The sequence below is a fragment of the Girardinichthys multiradiatus genome, chromosome X (assembly GCF_021462225.1).
Source record: "Girardinichthys multiradiatus isolate DD_20200921_A chromosome X, DD_fGirMul_XY1, whole genome shotgun sequence".
Classification (NCBI taxonomy): domain Eukaryota; kingdom Metazoa; phylum Chordata; class Actinopteri; order Cyprinodontiformes; family Goodeidae; genus Girardinichthys; species Girardinichthys multiradiatus.
Window position 1 is genome coordinate 22830055 of NC_061817.1, and position 15233 is coordinate 22845287.

The 15233-nt window shown below is 40.7% G+C and overlaps 1 protein-coding gene across 3 annotated transcripts in view; it reads left to right on the plus strand.

Annotated features, from left to right (window-relative positions):
• Positions 1-3680: 3680 nt before the first annotated feature.
• The window catches only part of LOC124862929 (zinc finger protein GLIS2-like), a 38034-nt gene continuing 26481 nt past the window's right edge, over positions 3681-15233 (plus strand). For all 3 annotated transcript variants that reach the window (XM_047357135.1, XM_047357134.1, XM_047357136.1), the window contains exon 1: positions 3681-4466. The gene's annotated coding sequence lies outside the window, so the exon portion shown is untranslated. The remainder of the gene's footprint in view (positions 4467-15233) is intronic.

Sequence of the window (15233 nt, forward strand, 5' to 3'; positions counted from 1 at the left end):
GAGCAGTCTGCGGGCCATTTGAGGCCCTCCAAATAATTTTGAGTGACCGGACCACAATTCAAGAACGGTGCAAATATGGCCAGCCAGCACAGGTGGGTGATGCAGATGGACACACTTCTTTTATTTTTAGAGTGAGATTATTATTTCATTGAAAAATGTAAATATGACAATGTAAAATGTTTGGTACAAAACAAAATATTTGCATTTTATTAACAAGGCCTTTTGCATTTCATTTGATAGTAAAAGGATGACAAACATCCAGTGACTTTACTCATAAGCGGACTTGGGTGAGCTTATTCATTAAATGTCATTCAACTACAGCAGGCATTTCTGAAGAAAAAGTGACGAAAGTGAAGTGAAGAAAATGTCCTCTTTTTGTTGGTGAGAATAGACTTAAGATGTTCTAGACCACAACAAAAGAAAAATTATCCAACAAAATCTATGCAATTGTCTGTTTCTTTTAAACATGGAAGACCCTTTTATGTTTCAGATCTACAATGAATTACTGATCCCTTTTCTACAAAAGTCAGACTTTGTTGTGTTGTTGAAATATTGCAGGTTTTGTTTATTGTTGCTGTGGTGGAAAAAAAAGATCTTTCACACATTTATTTTGTACATTTTTAATTAAAAAAACCTTTGAAGAAAAGTTTGGAAACCATAATTGTTGTGAAACACATTTCAGCTGTTTACTGACAATAATGAAGTTATTTTACTAGTTTGTATGTTAGTTTAATAAGTTACTAAACTCACTTTCTAGTAACTAAACTCATTTTCTGCATAAGGTACAGCTCTCAAATGTTAAAATTCTATTTAATTAGAAGGGGTGCCTAAATCAAATCCACATAGGAATCTCTTAACATGTTTTTTTACTAACTGGCAACTCAAAATATATTTGACTGTATATTCATTCAAAAAGGCTGGAAGCATGAGGCATGGAGGCCTCAAGGTCCCCGCATGGGACACTTTACACTTACAGAATTATTAGTCTGGGAAATATCTGCTTTACAAAAGATATTTAATAACACAGCTTTGAATTTTTTTTATAAAATAGTTATTTGAAAACTTTTAAAAAGAAATACTAAGATTAGTTTCATCAGCTATTTATCTGAGGTTTCTCGACGCCCTCTAGTGGTAGCTGATGAGAACTTGAAGGGTGGGTTGGGGGGGGGCTAAAGCTGTGGACTAACACAAGATCATGTTGAGAAGATATGAGTGTAGTTTTACAGTTTGTCTCCTGTTACCAGGTAAAAAAAAGGTGTTATAGTTGTTATAGACACCATCGGGATGTCTTCATGCAAACGTAACTCCTGGATTAGCTGGTAAAACTGATGGCCAATCAAACATGGCTAATGCAGCATTGTTAATGTTTATGGAAAAACACTTTGGCAGAAAAAGACAGAAAAATGCTCCCTTGAAATCCACTTCACAAGCTACACTTTCACCTCCAAGTCATGGTCGTACAACTGCACCCTATTGATGTTGTCACTGTGGTAAATTAACAGGGTTAAGTAGAAATCAAATTAGGTAGCTCTGTGATTTAATAGCCAGTGATAATGACTGGAGCAATATATCCTAAATGAGATAGAGCATTTTTTTCCATTACTAAAATTTTATGAGATAGTCTTAAAATGCATATAAGTTTACAGGATTGACTCATTGATAAGTGAAGAAAGATTGAATGGGAGATAGGAACAAACAACAATGGCAGTTGGTCCACAAGGCATCAAAACTTGTATGGAAATGTTTGAATTTACTACAGCTACTATATCACAGCTTAGGTCTATCAAGAAGTTACAAACTTAAATATATTTTGGATTTTAATTGTAAATCTGGAAATAAAGTCTTTACTTCCTGTTCTGTCAAAGAATATTTTGAACAAACAGCATCATGAAGACCAACTATCACATCAGGCAAATAAATAATAAAGTTGTTGAGATGTTTAAAGCAGGGTTAGGTTATAAAACAATATCCAAAGTTCTAGACATCTCATAGAGTACTGTTCAATCCAACATTTAAAAATAGAAAGAGCATGAAACAACTGCAAAACCTATCAAGTATGGCTGTCCATCTGGCAAACCAGGCAAGGACAGAATTAATCAAAAGAAGCAGCCAAGAGGTCCAAGGTAACTCGGGAGAAGATTCGGGGATTTACAGCTCTAGTGGAAGAATATTTTGCCAACTATTATTCAAGAATTCGTCAAATCTGGCATTTATGGATGAGTGGCAAGAAGAAAGCCAATGTTGAAAGAAAGCCATAAGAAACCCCATTTAAAGTTTACCACATGCCATGGTAGGGATGCAGCAAATATACAAATATGTGGAGGCAGTTATTCTGAACAGATGAAACTAGAATTGAACCTTCTGGCCTACATGCAAAAATCTGTGTGTGTCAGAAAATTGAACACGCCATTCCCACAATTAAAAATGCGGTAGCATCAGGCTCTGATGATCGTCTTCTTCAGCAGGAAGCACTTGGAAGCTGTTCAGACTTGTTCGATAAATGGATGGAGCTAAATACTACGTACAATGCTGAACGAAAACCTGTTAGATGCTGCACTAGACTTTATACCGGGTAACAGGTTGACCTTCCAGCAGGACAGTGACCTTAAACATACAGCCAGAGCTACAATGTGTGGGTTTGCTTTTATTTAAACAATACCTTATTTCGGTTTAAGGTGTTACATCAGGTACACATTTATGAAGCCAAAATAGCCAGAATTGTACCCCAACATAAACCCTGTATGTGATAAATGTTTGTCATATGTTTTTTTGTTTAATAAAAAGACCACAGGGATTAATGGATGGACTTAAATAAAAGACACCCCTGGAAGAAAGTAGGTTTCAGGCTGCAGGGGACATGAGTCTAAAGCCACAATGGAATGGTTTTAGAACAAAGCCTATGTAACAATGGCTTAATCAAAGTCCAGACCTAAATCCAATTGATAATCTGTGGGAGGAAATAAAAACTGCTGTCCTCGAACACTCTTCATCCAGTCTGATCTAACTTTAGCATTTTTGCAAAGAGGAATGGGCCAAAATTTCAGGCTGTAGATGTGCAAAGCTGACAGACATACTCCAAAAGAGTTGCAACTGTAATCCAGGCAAAAGCTGTTCTACAAAGTATTGACTCGGGTGGGCTGAATACAAACAAAAAGTCACACTTTCAGGTATTTATTTGTAAAATATTTTGTCTCCACTTGACAAAACGTGAAAATGTGGTGTATGACAACGTTTTAAAAGCTCTGTACCAGAGCAGATGTAAAATGGCTCTAACTGGGTTCTTTGCTGCACTTGAGGATGTGAAGAACGCCCACATGTGCCTTGTAAGAACCGAAAAAACATTATTTCTAATCAAAAGAGAAAGTGTACAGCTTTAATACCCATTTCTTATGCTTTTACTTCATGCAAAGTCTTGTCACTCATGTGAACTTTTTTGTCTTATGTAATGCAGATTTAATTGCTTTTGCGCAGGCTTCTGGTAAGAGGAGGTGACGAAGCTCAGCACTAATGTGTACACACAGACTAACATTGAAAAATGCGGGTTTTGCTTTTTGAGGACCGGCTGAATGTGAGGACAGACACACAGACGTGGTCGGAGAGAGGAGGTGGATACTTGGAGGAAAGCCGGGGACTGCCCATGATGGATGGGCGGAGCAGTAAGCATGCGCTGAGGTGGCAGGCTCTGGGCTGGTCCTGACGGGCTGGCTGGCTGCTGGGCTCCGGGCGGATGTCTGTGTGCGTCAGACGGCGGAGGGGGATAACTACCATCAACACTCAGCGTCTCCAAAGGAAAACGCTTAGAGGAGACGCGGGGCGCTAAAAAAGAAATCTGACTTACCTAACGCTGGCATCTGGAAAAGCACCGACAAGAGAAGGGAGACGATCCTCCCACATTCAGCCCCACACCCCGTCGCGAACCCGCCCTGTCTTTTTCCTGTCGACCACTTCGTGCCATCCCTCCGGTCCGACCACCCCATAGGAAACCCCTGTTAGACCAGCGTTGCTATTAAGCGATGGGCTTTGAATCTGGAAAGAAATCCTCCCTGCGCTTTTGATAGACAGCACAACCAGTGCTTTTCATTTTCAGGCTATGGATTCGGGTGTTTACACTTTTTGACGGGTTTCCAGCTGTAACATAACATGCGCAACATCACCCTGTCATTCCTTAGATCGGCTGTAATTTAAACAACCGGCTGTCTTATACGCCGAGTTTGAGCTTTTATGTGATTTATTTCTTCAAGCTTGAAAACCACCCCGACAATGGTCTTAGAACAGACCGCCTCATTGAACACTTGGTAATACTCTCTGAAGACCTGTCATCCGGATATTTCGATTCCAGTGGGAAGAAACGCCACAACTGACAAGGAGTTTGGTCCTGTAAAGACTTGGGAAGTTCTTGCTCCGTAGGGAGACGTGGATTGGACCGGGGACATCTCGGCCACATCCACGGGGTTTTTACTGTAAAGGTAAGCCAGGACCGACCCTTTCCTGCGTGTCACTTGTGCATGTTGCGTTCACTGTCCACGCTGAGAAAAAGCACGAGTTTAAACAGGGCAGTGACCTATTTTTCAGCACCGACGTACCCCGCCTGGAGTGCTTCATACTGTCATTTCAAAGGCCGCTGTTTGCAAACGCGCCTCTGCCAGAGATGTGCGTATCAGTGCCTCTTTCAACATTAGGCCAGCCTTTTTCCAAATGTACACATCCTCCCCTTCCACCAGAACCCATTCTTCAGAGCAGTCACAAAATCTGACCATTGTAGTCTATGGTGGAGCTCATCGCATGCAGCCTGGCCAGCTGTTGGGAGAGATACAGCCTCCTGCTGAGCTCCCTGATGCTTGTCACAACATCTGAGAGAGTTCAACCTCTAACGATGATTTAAGCTAGTAATATATTGGTAAACAACGTGTTATTGTCAAGGGCTTGATATAAAACCATGCTGGAGCCTCATATTCACATTTTAAAGCTCAAATTTAGTTTCAAGTAATTTGGAGCCTCTAATATGTTTTCTTCTAGGATTGTACTGTCTGACCTGCTGATCTGACCAGCTTCTCTCTCCCCCAGCATGATTCTGCCACCACCAGCTCAAAAGCCATGCTGCGCTTGGAAATAAATAGAGAGGGAATGACACTTTATTGTCCCAATTAGACATTTTTATGCCACCAAACTTGCTGGGAAATTGTATGGCTTCAAGTCTTCTTAAGTACAACATGGTTCGCAAAACCATAATCCTATATTGAGCTAAGATAGACATGCATTTGCAACATTTCTTAAATCCAACTCAAATTCAGCTTAATTAAAAAAACAAACACAAGAAAAATATTCGAGTTTGTTTTCTCTTGTTGTATGAAATATTATAAGGATTTGGGCGATTGGGATTAACTGGCTCCTGTGCAAAATTCATTTAGTCTTTACTTTCCTTCTAAGCTGTCAGACCTTCTTGTAATTCTTTAAAGTGAATCTATGGGCACTTTGTTGTTTGATGTTTGCAGCGTTTTGTTACAAATTTGATTGGGATTTATGGGGCGCAGAGGATTTTACAAGCATTACTTTACAAGCAAATGTGCATTTTGTGGCTAGTCAATGTTAGCCAGCCATTCTTTTTATTTAGCCCAAAAAAATCTATATTGATGATTGATTTTTTTTTCTCCCAATCACATTTTTTATCAGCTTCTTCTACGTAGCTTGTACTTTTTCTATGAGTTCCCAGTTGAAAATCCAACAAGGATAACCCCTAAAGTCAGAAATTCCAATTGGCAATGTCAGAGGATGGATAACAGCTTCAAGTGTGGCCTCCAATATTGCTGCCACACTTCTAGAATGTAGTTGCAGGTATTTAGAATTATATAGTATTTATTAGCACTTCTGATTGTTTTTACCACATTGAACTAAAGGCGCAACCAGTGCTGTACGACATCCATTTGTGAACATGTTCCTTCAGTGTGTGAACCCATAAAATGCATTGAAATAGATTGTTATCGGATTGTATTGCCATAGTGATTAGCACAACAGTTAACAAATTCCATTACCTTTTCTACTTTTAACAAGAAGGGGCTAAACTCCTGTGTGATGTCCTTCCCAGATCCGACCTCCAACTCATGAGACAAATCAAACACACTGTTTTGCTACTCTACAAAGAGCAAAATGCGAAGAGGTGAATCACTCTTTGCCAATAGATCATGTTAAACATTCTTGACTTTTTAAAATTACCATGATACCTTGAAACCATTGTATTTTTACTAAAGGTTATCATTTTAACCCATTTCTTATAAGTATATTTTGTCTAGTATGACTGGATCCAATTGATGAACTCTTTGTCATCACTGTTCAGCAGAGCTCCAAGCTAGATGAGGCAGCCCAAGGGGGCATGGATGAGCACAGAATGAGAGGCCTAGATAAAGATCTATTTCCCTCCAATTAAGCAATTCCTCTGTCCCTATGCCTAATTGTGTGGCGCACTGGGAATCAGTTTTACGATAGACCTTCTCCCAATTGGCTGCCTCCCATGGGTCTATTGTTCAGATGTTCAGGAGATGCCAGGGGAGAGAGCTGAGCACTGCCAAGGCAAATCTAACAAGGCCTGTGATGAAGGAAAATAAGGCCCGATCATTAAAAGGGTCACAATGAACATCGGGGAACGTAGGGGAGATGAAATTAAGAATGATTCTAATATTTCCAAGGTGAGTGTAGGGTACGTTTGATGCAGATATGTGTGGGCTCATGAGATATCAGTCTACTAGATCCATCCTATAGAAGAGGAGCAGTAAAAGAAATTGAATTCCACTTTGCTACCCTCCTTGGAAGTCCTTTTCGTTTTATCCTGAAACCTCCTGTGAACTGTTAACAGAGGAGATCCACACATCCACAGCGCTGCTCTGTGCATTGTTTATCTAATCAGATGATGAACAGTTCAGCTGCAGGTCAACCATAACATTCATTCAAGAGAAAGTATGGGGACAGACAGAGAGACATCCAAAACCACAAGTTACACAGTAGACACTGCTCACTCTAAACTTCACTGATAAACCAGATGTCCACTGAGTACCAGCTGTGCATCTTTGTCTACAATCAAGGATGTGTGTGTATATCTTTGCTGACAGCTTTTACCTATGCACATTTTCTTGTGCTAAGTTCATACTTGACCACATGTAGACCAGGTCTCTGTCCAGTCTTCTCTCCACCCTACCAGCTGAAGTTGGGTTCTGCTGGAGGTCTGTTGGAAAGGGAGTTAATGCTCTAGTAGGAGAATTTAATCACTAAACCTCATGCATTAGTGGAGCAAGGCTTTCCACCATGTCAGTCCCTGAACATCAAACCACAGACGTTGCAATCAACCCCCTTCCGTAATTTTCCATCTGCCTATACACTGCGCCCCATGCTACAACTGTATGACATCATTCAGCTGGGGTCCAAAGCTGTAAAGGGGAGAACAGCTGTTTTTTTGGTGGAAAAGGGTGGAGCCTCAGGGTATTTTCCTACTTTAGAGAGCAAGAGGTGTGCAGTAAAGAGAAGATGGGAAACCCCAATGCACATGGGTTTAATGTATCTAAATTTCGCACTGCTGGATCACAACCAAGTTATGAGTAGAGCTTCAAAATAACACAAACTAAAACATGCTGTTCAAAACTGACCCCAACCCCCCCATAAAAAAGCCCTAAACAGAACAAAAAGTGTCAACAAAAATGACTCCGTTACCCCACTGCTCTTGTTCATTTAATTGAGAAGTATGTGAAGAACCCCTTGGTGCAGGTGTTTCTAGTAGCCTGGAGAGATGCCCTTGTGGTGGATCGAGTCCGTTTTTAGAGAACTACAGTTTAGTCCTGTTGAAAGACCCAGTCATCACCACACAGATGAAGGATCCTCAATCAAGAGGAATGCCCATTGCAACATCTCCACATAGCCAGCCATGGTTTGATGCCCCCTGCGCAACCTAAATGTCCACTGTTCTATTGAAGGACATTCCACAGAAACTCTTTGTCTTTTCTTTCTTACTTTCATCATTGGTGGTAACTTGCAAATTTTAAATGGCCACAGTTGTGGTGATGTGGCCTTTGAAGACATTTGTTCTTTAAGCTGTTCTCCTGTAGATTTGGTCCTATGGTTTTTGGGCAGCAGGCATCATCAGTAAGCCTTTACCTTGAATCAAGAATCTGCCTGTGTTTTCATAAACAGCCCGTCGGCTCCTCCAATTCAGCAAAGGCAAAATTATTTTTCACCCCTAATCCTCAGTATCTTTTAAGAAGGCAATAAGGAACGTTTTGAGGTCCTTGCCTGTGAATCTTAATAATTATGTCACTTTCAAAGACAAAAAGACATGTTGCCTTTGCTGTCAGGGATCATGAAAATGTGACTGCCAGATTTATGTTCAGATTGGGAGTTTTCAAGGCTAAAGTCTTTTGTTTGGCTGATGAACAGCCTGTTTGGGATTTAATATCGTTTTCAATTTGTGGATTTGCTTTGCCTTTTGTTCCGGTTTCTTTTTTTTTTTTTCCTTTTCAAGCTCAACTTACAACCTTGTCTTGGTCCACGAGCATGAAACTTCAATACTTTAATAACTTCCCCAGCATTTAGGTTTTGATCAGGACTGCACAGACATTTCACACAGTGCACTGTATGGCCACAGCATGTTTACTGGTTATTCAGAACAGCTGTGGACAATGCAATCGGTGAGTGAGTTGTTAAGTTGTTCAAACTTGCAAAGCCACTTTGAGTGCTTGAATTCATATTGCAGCGGGGTGCCATCGCTGCTCTGGATTACGGTCAAGCTAAAAGGCAACTGAGCAGCAGGGGAGGAAGGATTATGGTGGTCAGTGAATGAGGCAGCATGCTGTGAAAACGAGGCACCTGATATACACTTGCATCAAGCGCCACAGGGATGCACAATGTCTTATTTTAGATACCCATGGCAGCGATGGATTTCTTGTGATCTTACATAAAAACAGTTATTGATAATAAGATAAAAGCTTTGCAACTGCACTGCAACAGCAGTTTGGGTAGATGGAACTCCACATCAGAATTCACTACAAACTGGTTGACTAAAGTTCGTAAGAGATCAAGCACCGTGTTTCCAGATGATGCCAAAGAGGTCTGAAGCTTAGTATGTATTGTTTGGAGTCACTATGCTTGTGCTTAAGCCTGGTTCACCTGGCAGGATTTTTATGCCGATTTTTTACCCGATCTTCCCCTTTCAACACACCTCGATCATCGTGATGGCTCTTAAGATAATCTTTTTGGATATTCCTGCTGTGTGCGCTGTGTTAAGAGTGATGTAGTCTGCTCGGAAGGACCTCAAATCAGGGATATGTAATATGTGGGATTGTCTTGGCCCGATATCCTAATGTGGTTGGTCTTCCCCGAGGACAAACGAGCACGCTACGCAGCCTATCAAATGTGATGTATAGTCATTTAGAAAGCGAGGTGACAAACACGGAGAGGAGTTACTCTGAACTCACATTTGATCTCGAGAGGGTTTGCAAGATTTCCCATCTGAAATCTGAATGTTTGTGAGTGAAATCTGTTCGTATGTGGTGTGTTGTGCTTGCCGTGTGGCTGTACACCACACACTGTAGAGCCAAACCTGGTATGATTTTTTATCGTCAAGTGTGGAGAAAATCAGCCGACAATTTTAAAATCTTGCCGGGTGAACCTGGCATTACTTTAAAGATTTACTATGTTGCCAAGCCTTTGCTGGAACCTCATCTGAGTTCTGTCATTGCAAATTGCAATGGCATTACAAATCGAAACACCAAAAACCTAAATTCTAACAGTGTCAGTGTGACTCAACTAAAATTCACCTGAAGCAGATTATGATTCAAGCTGAATCAAAGGTAATAGTGCAAATAACACTCATGGCTCTTAATATCACTGTTTGTCCTGTAATTGCTTTTTTGTATAATTATTGCCATTTGCCACTGGAGAGACAGAGTCATCCTTTGGTGGGTTATATGATGTGTTCATGGGGTGATGGTCAAATGTTTGGACCCATACATTTAAAAATAGACAACGGATGCAGGACAGGGCTTGACTCATTCTAACTTGGAAGCTAAAAGACACCAGTGCATACCTCCTTGTCGCCTAGCTGGCGTGGCTCACACACCGTGCATTTTTCTCCAGTTAAACTGTAACCACTAATCACCTCACAGCCTCGTTGTTTCCTCTCAGAGCAGACAGTTCCAGGGTCCCCATGGTGGGTAAAAAGGGCTGCACTCTTTCTCTTTACCTGTGTGGGATGTCGCAAATGAATGCAGGGATCTTGCTCTTACTAGCAAAGATTAGGAATCAGTTGATTAGCTTCAAGTCTGCCGAGCTGCATTTCCAAAATAAACACAGACAACTCAGTGCTCGAGTCCAAGTACCCCACCCAGCCTCTTCTCATTTTCTGTAAAGTGCCTTCTGCACTCCCAGCTCAACGATTCTCTCATAACAGAATTTCAGCCTGCAGACTTCTTTAGACAATATGCAGAACATGTCTGGCACAACCTGCCCTTGATGAGGATCAGATAAAGTAAAAAAGAGCAAAATTAAGAAATAAAAGCATAACTTTAGTGTGAAGGAGCTGACAGAGAAGTATGTTTTTGGTTAGTCTCTCCAGAACCTCGCAAATGTTTCACCCCTTGGACCTTTTCAGTTTTGGCTTTGGCAACATGCCATAGTCAGTACTGTAGGATGCCAGTACGGCTTCAAGCTGCTGTCAGACAGTCAAACACATTGTCCTCTGGTTGCTGCTTTACCTTTTCCACTTTTGTTACAAAAAATGTCAACATAATTTAAGTGGATTTTATGTGGTTGACCAAACACAAAGAAGATCATAATTGTAAAGAAAGAAATACAAATCTGAAAAGTGTGACGTGCATTTGACCACCATTTGCTGCAATTACAACTGAATTTTGTTTGGGGTATGTCTCTACACACAGGAGACGATGTTTTTGTCCATTCCTCTTCACTCAAGCTCAGTCAGCTTAGATGGAGACCATCTGTGAACATCAATTTTGCAATCTTGACACCGATTCTATAATTGAATTAAACGTTGACTTTGACTAGGCCTCTCTAACACAAGAATATACTATGATCTAAACCATTCCTTTGTAGCTCTGGCTGTATGTTTAGGATTTGTTTTCCTGCTGGAAGGTAAACCTCCCCCAGATTCTTAAGTTGTTTGCAGCCTTAAACCCATTTAATCCAGGAGAGTCATGCATTTTGTTCCATCAAATATAAGCACCATGATGCTGCCACCACCATGTTTCACTGTGGAGATGTGGCATTCAGGGTAATGTGCTTTTTTTAATTGTTTAGAACCTGGAAAATGAATTATACTCCATTTTGTTTTAGTCCATTAAACAAAATCCCAATAAAATACATTGAGGTTTGTAGTTGTAATATGACAAGATGTGAAAGTTCAAGGGGAATGAAAACTGACAGCAGAAACAGATATAGCTTTACTGATTTTATATGTTTTAAAAGCTTGAGCCTAAAACCGCATTTTCAGCAGAAACACAGCTGGTTTGCATTATTATTTAATCGCTTGGTTAACTCCCCGGATTCTCGTGTATACCCTAAATAGTTTCATGGCAAAACAGTATGGCTAAAGTATGTATGTGCGTGATTACTTGTTCGAAGAGAAGAGAAAGGGAGGAGTCAGATGAGAGGGGCTCTGTCTGTAAACACGAGTAAGGAATTACTCACTGGAAGGCAGAGAAGGGGAGTGGGATTGATGGTAGGACTTTTTTTTGTAGACAGGGGGATGAGGGAGAGATGGGCGAGGTATTTTGGAGATTCGAATAAGGATCAAGTCTGGGCCTGGGCCCTGGCTCTCTGTCTGGGCACATCCAGTCCTGTCAGCTTGCTTCCAGACTTTGCCCCCTTCTTTTTCTTTCTTTTCCTTCATCCCCAACTCAAAGACTCCATATCTCCACCTCTATTTTACTCCCTTAAATTTTTTCTCTTTCCATATGCCCCCCCGCCCTGCTGCTTCATAAACAACGGGTAAATTATATAAGAGGTTGTCCATTCTATAGATGCTGTAAAAACGGGGAAGAAGTGAAAATAAAAATAAAAAAGCCTGGCCTGTGAGTGTTTACTTTCTCTGTGGTGGTTCGGAGATGTTTCCAGCACTAATTTATTTCATATGTACTGAAGTTTGTTTGAGAAGTAGCCTTATGTAATTTGGAAAGATTTTAAGTTTGAGGTTGCATTTTGCGACATGTTCTGGTCTAAGAAGCAGCCTCGCTGTTTTGATTTTGGTTGCTAAAGGTATAGTTGAAACCAGATATGTACACACATGCTCTATAACCTGTTTTTTTCTCACTGTCTGACATTAATCTGACTAAACCATTCCTGTTTTAGGTCAGTTAGGATTACCTAAATTATATCCAGTTGCTAAAGGCCGTAATATTAAGAGAGAGAATGTTTTAGAGAGTTTTTTCCTAAAAATCAGAGGTTTATTGATACTAAAATTATTTTGCATTTAAGGATTTTCTGAAAGTCCAAATGATGTCATGGCTGTGTAGACTTCTGATTGGATAATTCACAACATTTCAGTTATTCTGTCAGACTTTTAATGCAACCCCTCAAACACAGTGCTTCTTTTTCCACATCATGGAAATCAGGTCAAATGTCAGAGGAGTTGTGGACCTCCTTGGATAAAATTTCCAGATAGCTGAAGGTGCCACATCCATCTGTGAAAACAATTGTATGAACAGCATAAATTGTATAAACTGCAAAATGTGCTTACTAACCCCAGAACAAAAGTGAAATACCTTGTGGAGTTGCTTTGCAAATGTACTTGGTGAAAAAGACCTTTATTTTGGAGACTGCAGTCTGGTGAATGTAACTTTGACATGTTTGTCCATAATGACCATCAGTACATTTATTAGTAAAAGTGAGAAGCTTGCCAGCCGGGCATCACCATCCTTACTGTGAAGTATGGTGGTGGCAGAATCATGTTGTGTGGATGTTTTGCTAAGTGAGGGATTGGTGCAGGTCACAGAACAATTGGAATCACAAAGAAAGAACATTAGGTGGAAATGGGGTTAGATTCAACATGGTCAAGGTTTTGGAGTGCAATAATAAAGCTATGATCTCAAGCACAAAGAAAATTTTAACTGAAAAGGTGTGTGCAAGAGTAAGGCAGCCTACACACCTGATTCGCTTACACCAGTTCGGTCTGGAGGTATCATCGTGTAAATCAGCTTAAATATTGTTTGCTTTTATCTTAAAACTGTTCTTGTTTGAGTCTGAATTAATGACCTTAGGATAGAGTTTGGGGATTTTCCTGACCTTTATCACATTTCTTAGGTCTTGATGATTCACTGAGCTATTATCAGGAATCAGCCCCAGATTCTTCTGCTTGCTCGTTTCCAGGAGATCACACAAATTGGAAGTGTCAACAAATTTAAATCAAGAGTCTAAGAGGTGCTCTGTTTTCCAGCATTACACTCAGACCAAGTCTGTCGCCATCTCAGCCATCCCCCATCTGTCCCTTTGCATCTGTCTCCTCCCTGCTCTCTTTTTGCTGTTTCTCTCTTTTGGATGGAGCCATAAAAGACGAAAGCTGCAGGGTGGAACTTGTCACTTAGTGGAGCCAGAATACAGGAATACAGTGAGATGGGAATAAAGAAGACGGACGGAGACAGAGAAGAAAGAGGGGGAAAAAATGACTGTCAGACTGACTTTGCCCCTTTGCTGGTGGTGGAGGTGAGGCGACACAAGGGAGAGGGTTGCTCAGAGGAAACGGGCGTTACGGTTAAGTTGGAGAGATCTGAGGAGTAAAAGACAACATGGGCTTTGTGCGTAAATGTGTGATCACATGACAGAGACATAGGACTCAAACTAAGACAATATATGGGGCACACCCAAGTGTAAAGCAGCAGCAGGAGTCTTGGCCTCATATCACTTACTAAAAGCACACATCTAACATCTACTCTGCTAATTGCTCTCTTCAGTTTTTGTTAGGGAAGCTGAAGCGCTGCCCTGTTCCTCCTCCTATGTACACATAGGAGGAACAACTTTGCAAAATTCAAACTCCTTGAACTTTTTCACATTTTGGTATGATATAACTCCAACCTTTAATGCATTTTTAGAGAGGCTTTTCTGTAATAGACAAACACATAGTAGTGCAAAAGTGTGCTAGATTTTTAGTAAATAGAGGCTTAGGCAATATTAGTAATCTTTAGTTTTTTTTTGTAGCAATCAACACTTTACATAACTTTGTGGTTCCACAGATAAATATCTGGAGAAGAATATCAAAAAAGCAGCTGACTTTAACCAAATAAAATCAATTTACATTAAGAAGCGCAAAATATTTGGAGATACAAGGGTGCTGCAGAGGCAATAGGCTACCTCAGATCGATCTGTCTGTCTAGCTCTCATTTTCAAATACATTACTATTCATTGATGCTCTCAGGCAACCAATCTTTAAAATAACTCAAACAGAAAAACTAACCGTCTCAACTATAAATTCTGTTCTTAGAGTTTGCAAAAGGTTATTAGAGGTTGCCAACACCAACTCTTATCATGTAATGTTCTTACAATAATTGCCCATCTCTACCTTAAAACAGTGGTGGCAGCAGCATGCTGTGGGAAATGCTCAGTCATTCAGTCTTCAACAGAGATTGGAGGTTCAGGTGGAGGTGCAGGAATTCACTGAAAGTTTTTGAACGATCAATGAAGAGTATAAAACTATAAACACATTATTTGTGTTTTGAAAAGGATGAAAACCCAGATAAAAAGTGCTTGAATTTAGCTGGAATCTGATTTTGTGGCTGGTGGAAGTGGCCTTCCAAAATCCAGAGTGGAAAAAAGCTGAAAAGTCGAAACACTGCAATGATGAGGTTCACCACCTCAAGCCTCGCCTCAGCCTCCCGGAGGCCGTGTTGCATAAACCTGCAGCTGAGATCATATTACCGAAGCTATTGAATAAAGAAGACCTGCTTCCCAGAGATTTCCTTGTGCTCCCTGGCTTTATTGAGTTGGAGGCACAAGGAAAACGGCTCGGGTCGGCGTGTCAGTGTGAAAGGGGTTTGTTTCTCATGTGTGTGTGGTGCCATAATATCCCCATCCAGGAAATGACTGGGAGACAGACTTGGCCCCTCCCAAAGCGGGAGCGGTACCACAGTATTCTGAACTGGCCTGAACTCCACAGAACACAGTCAATTCTGGTGAATCAGTTTGGATATTAACTGTATTCTGAGGGCTGCACAGTCAGTTTGATCTACTGCATGTTCTTAAGTCATAAC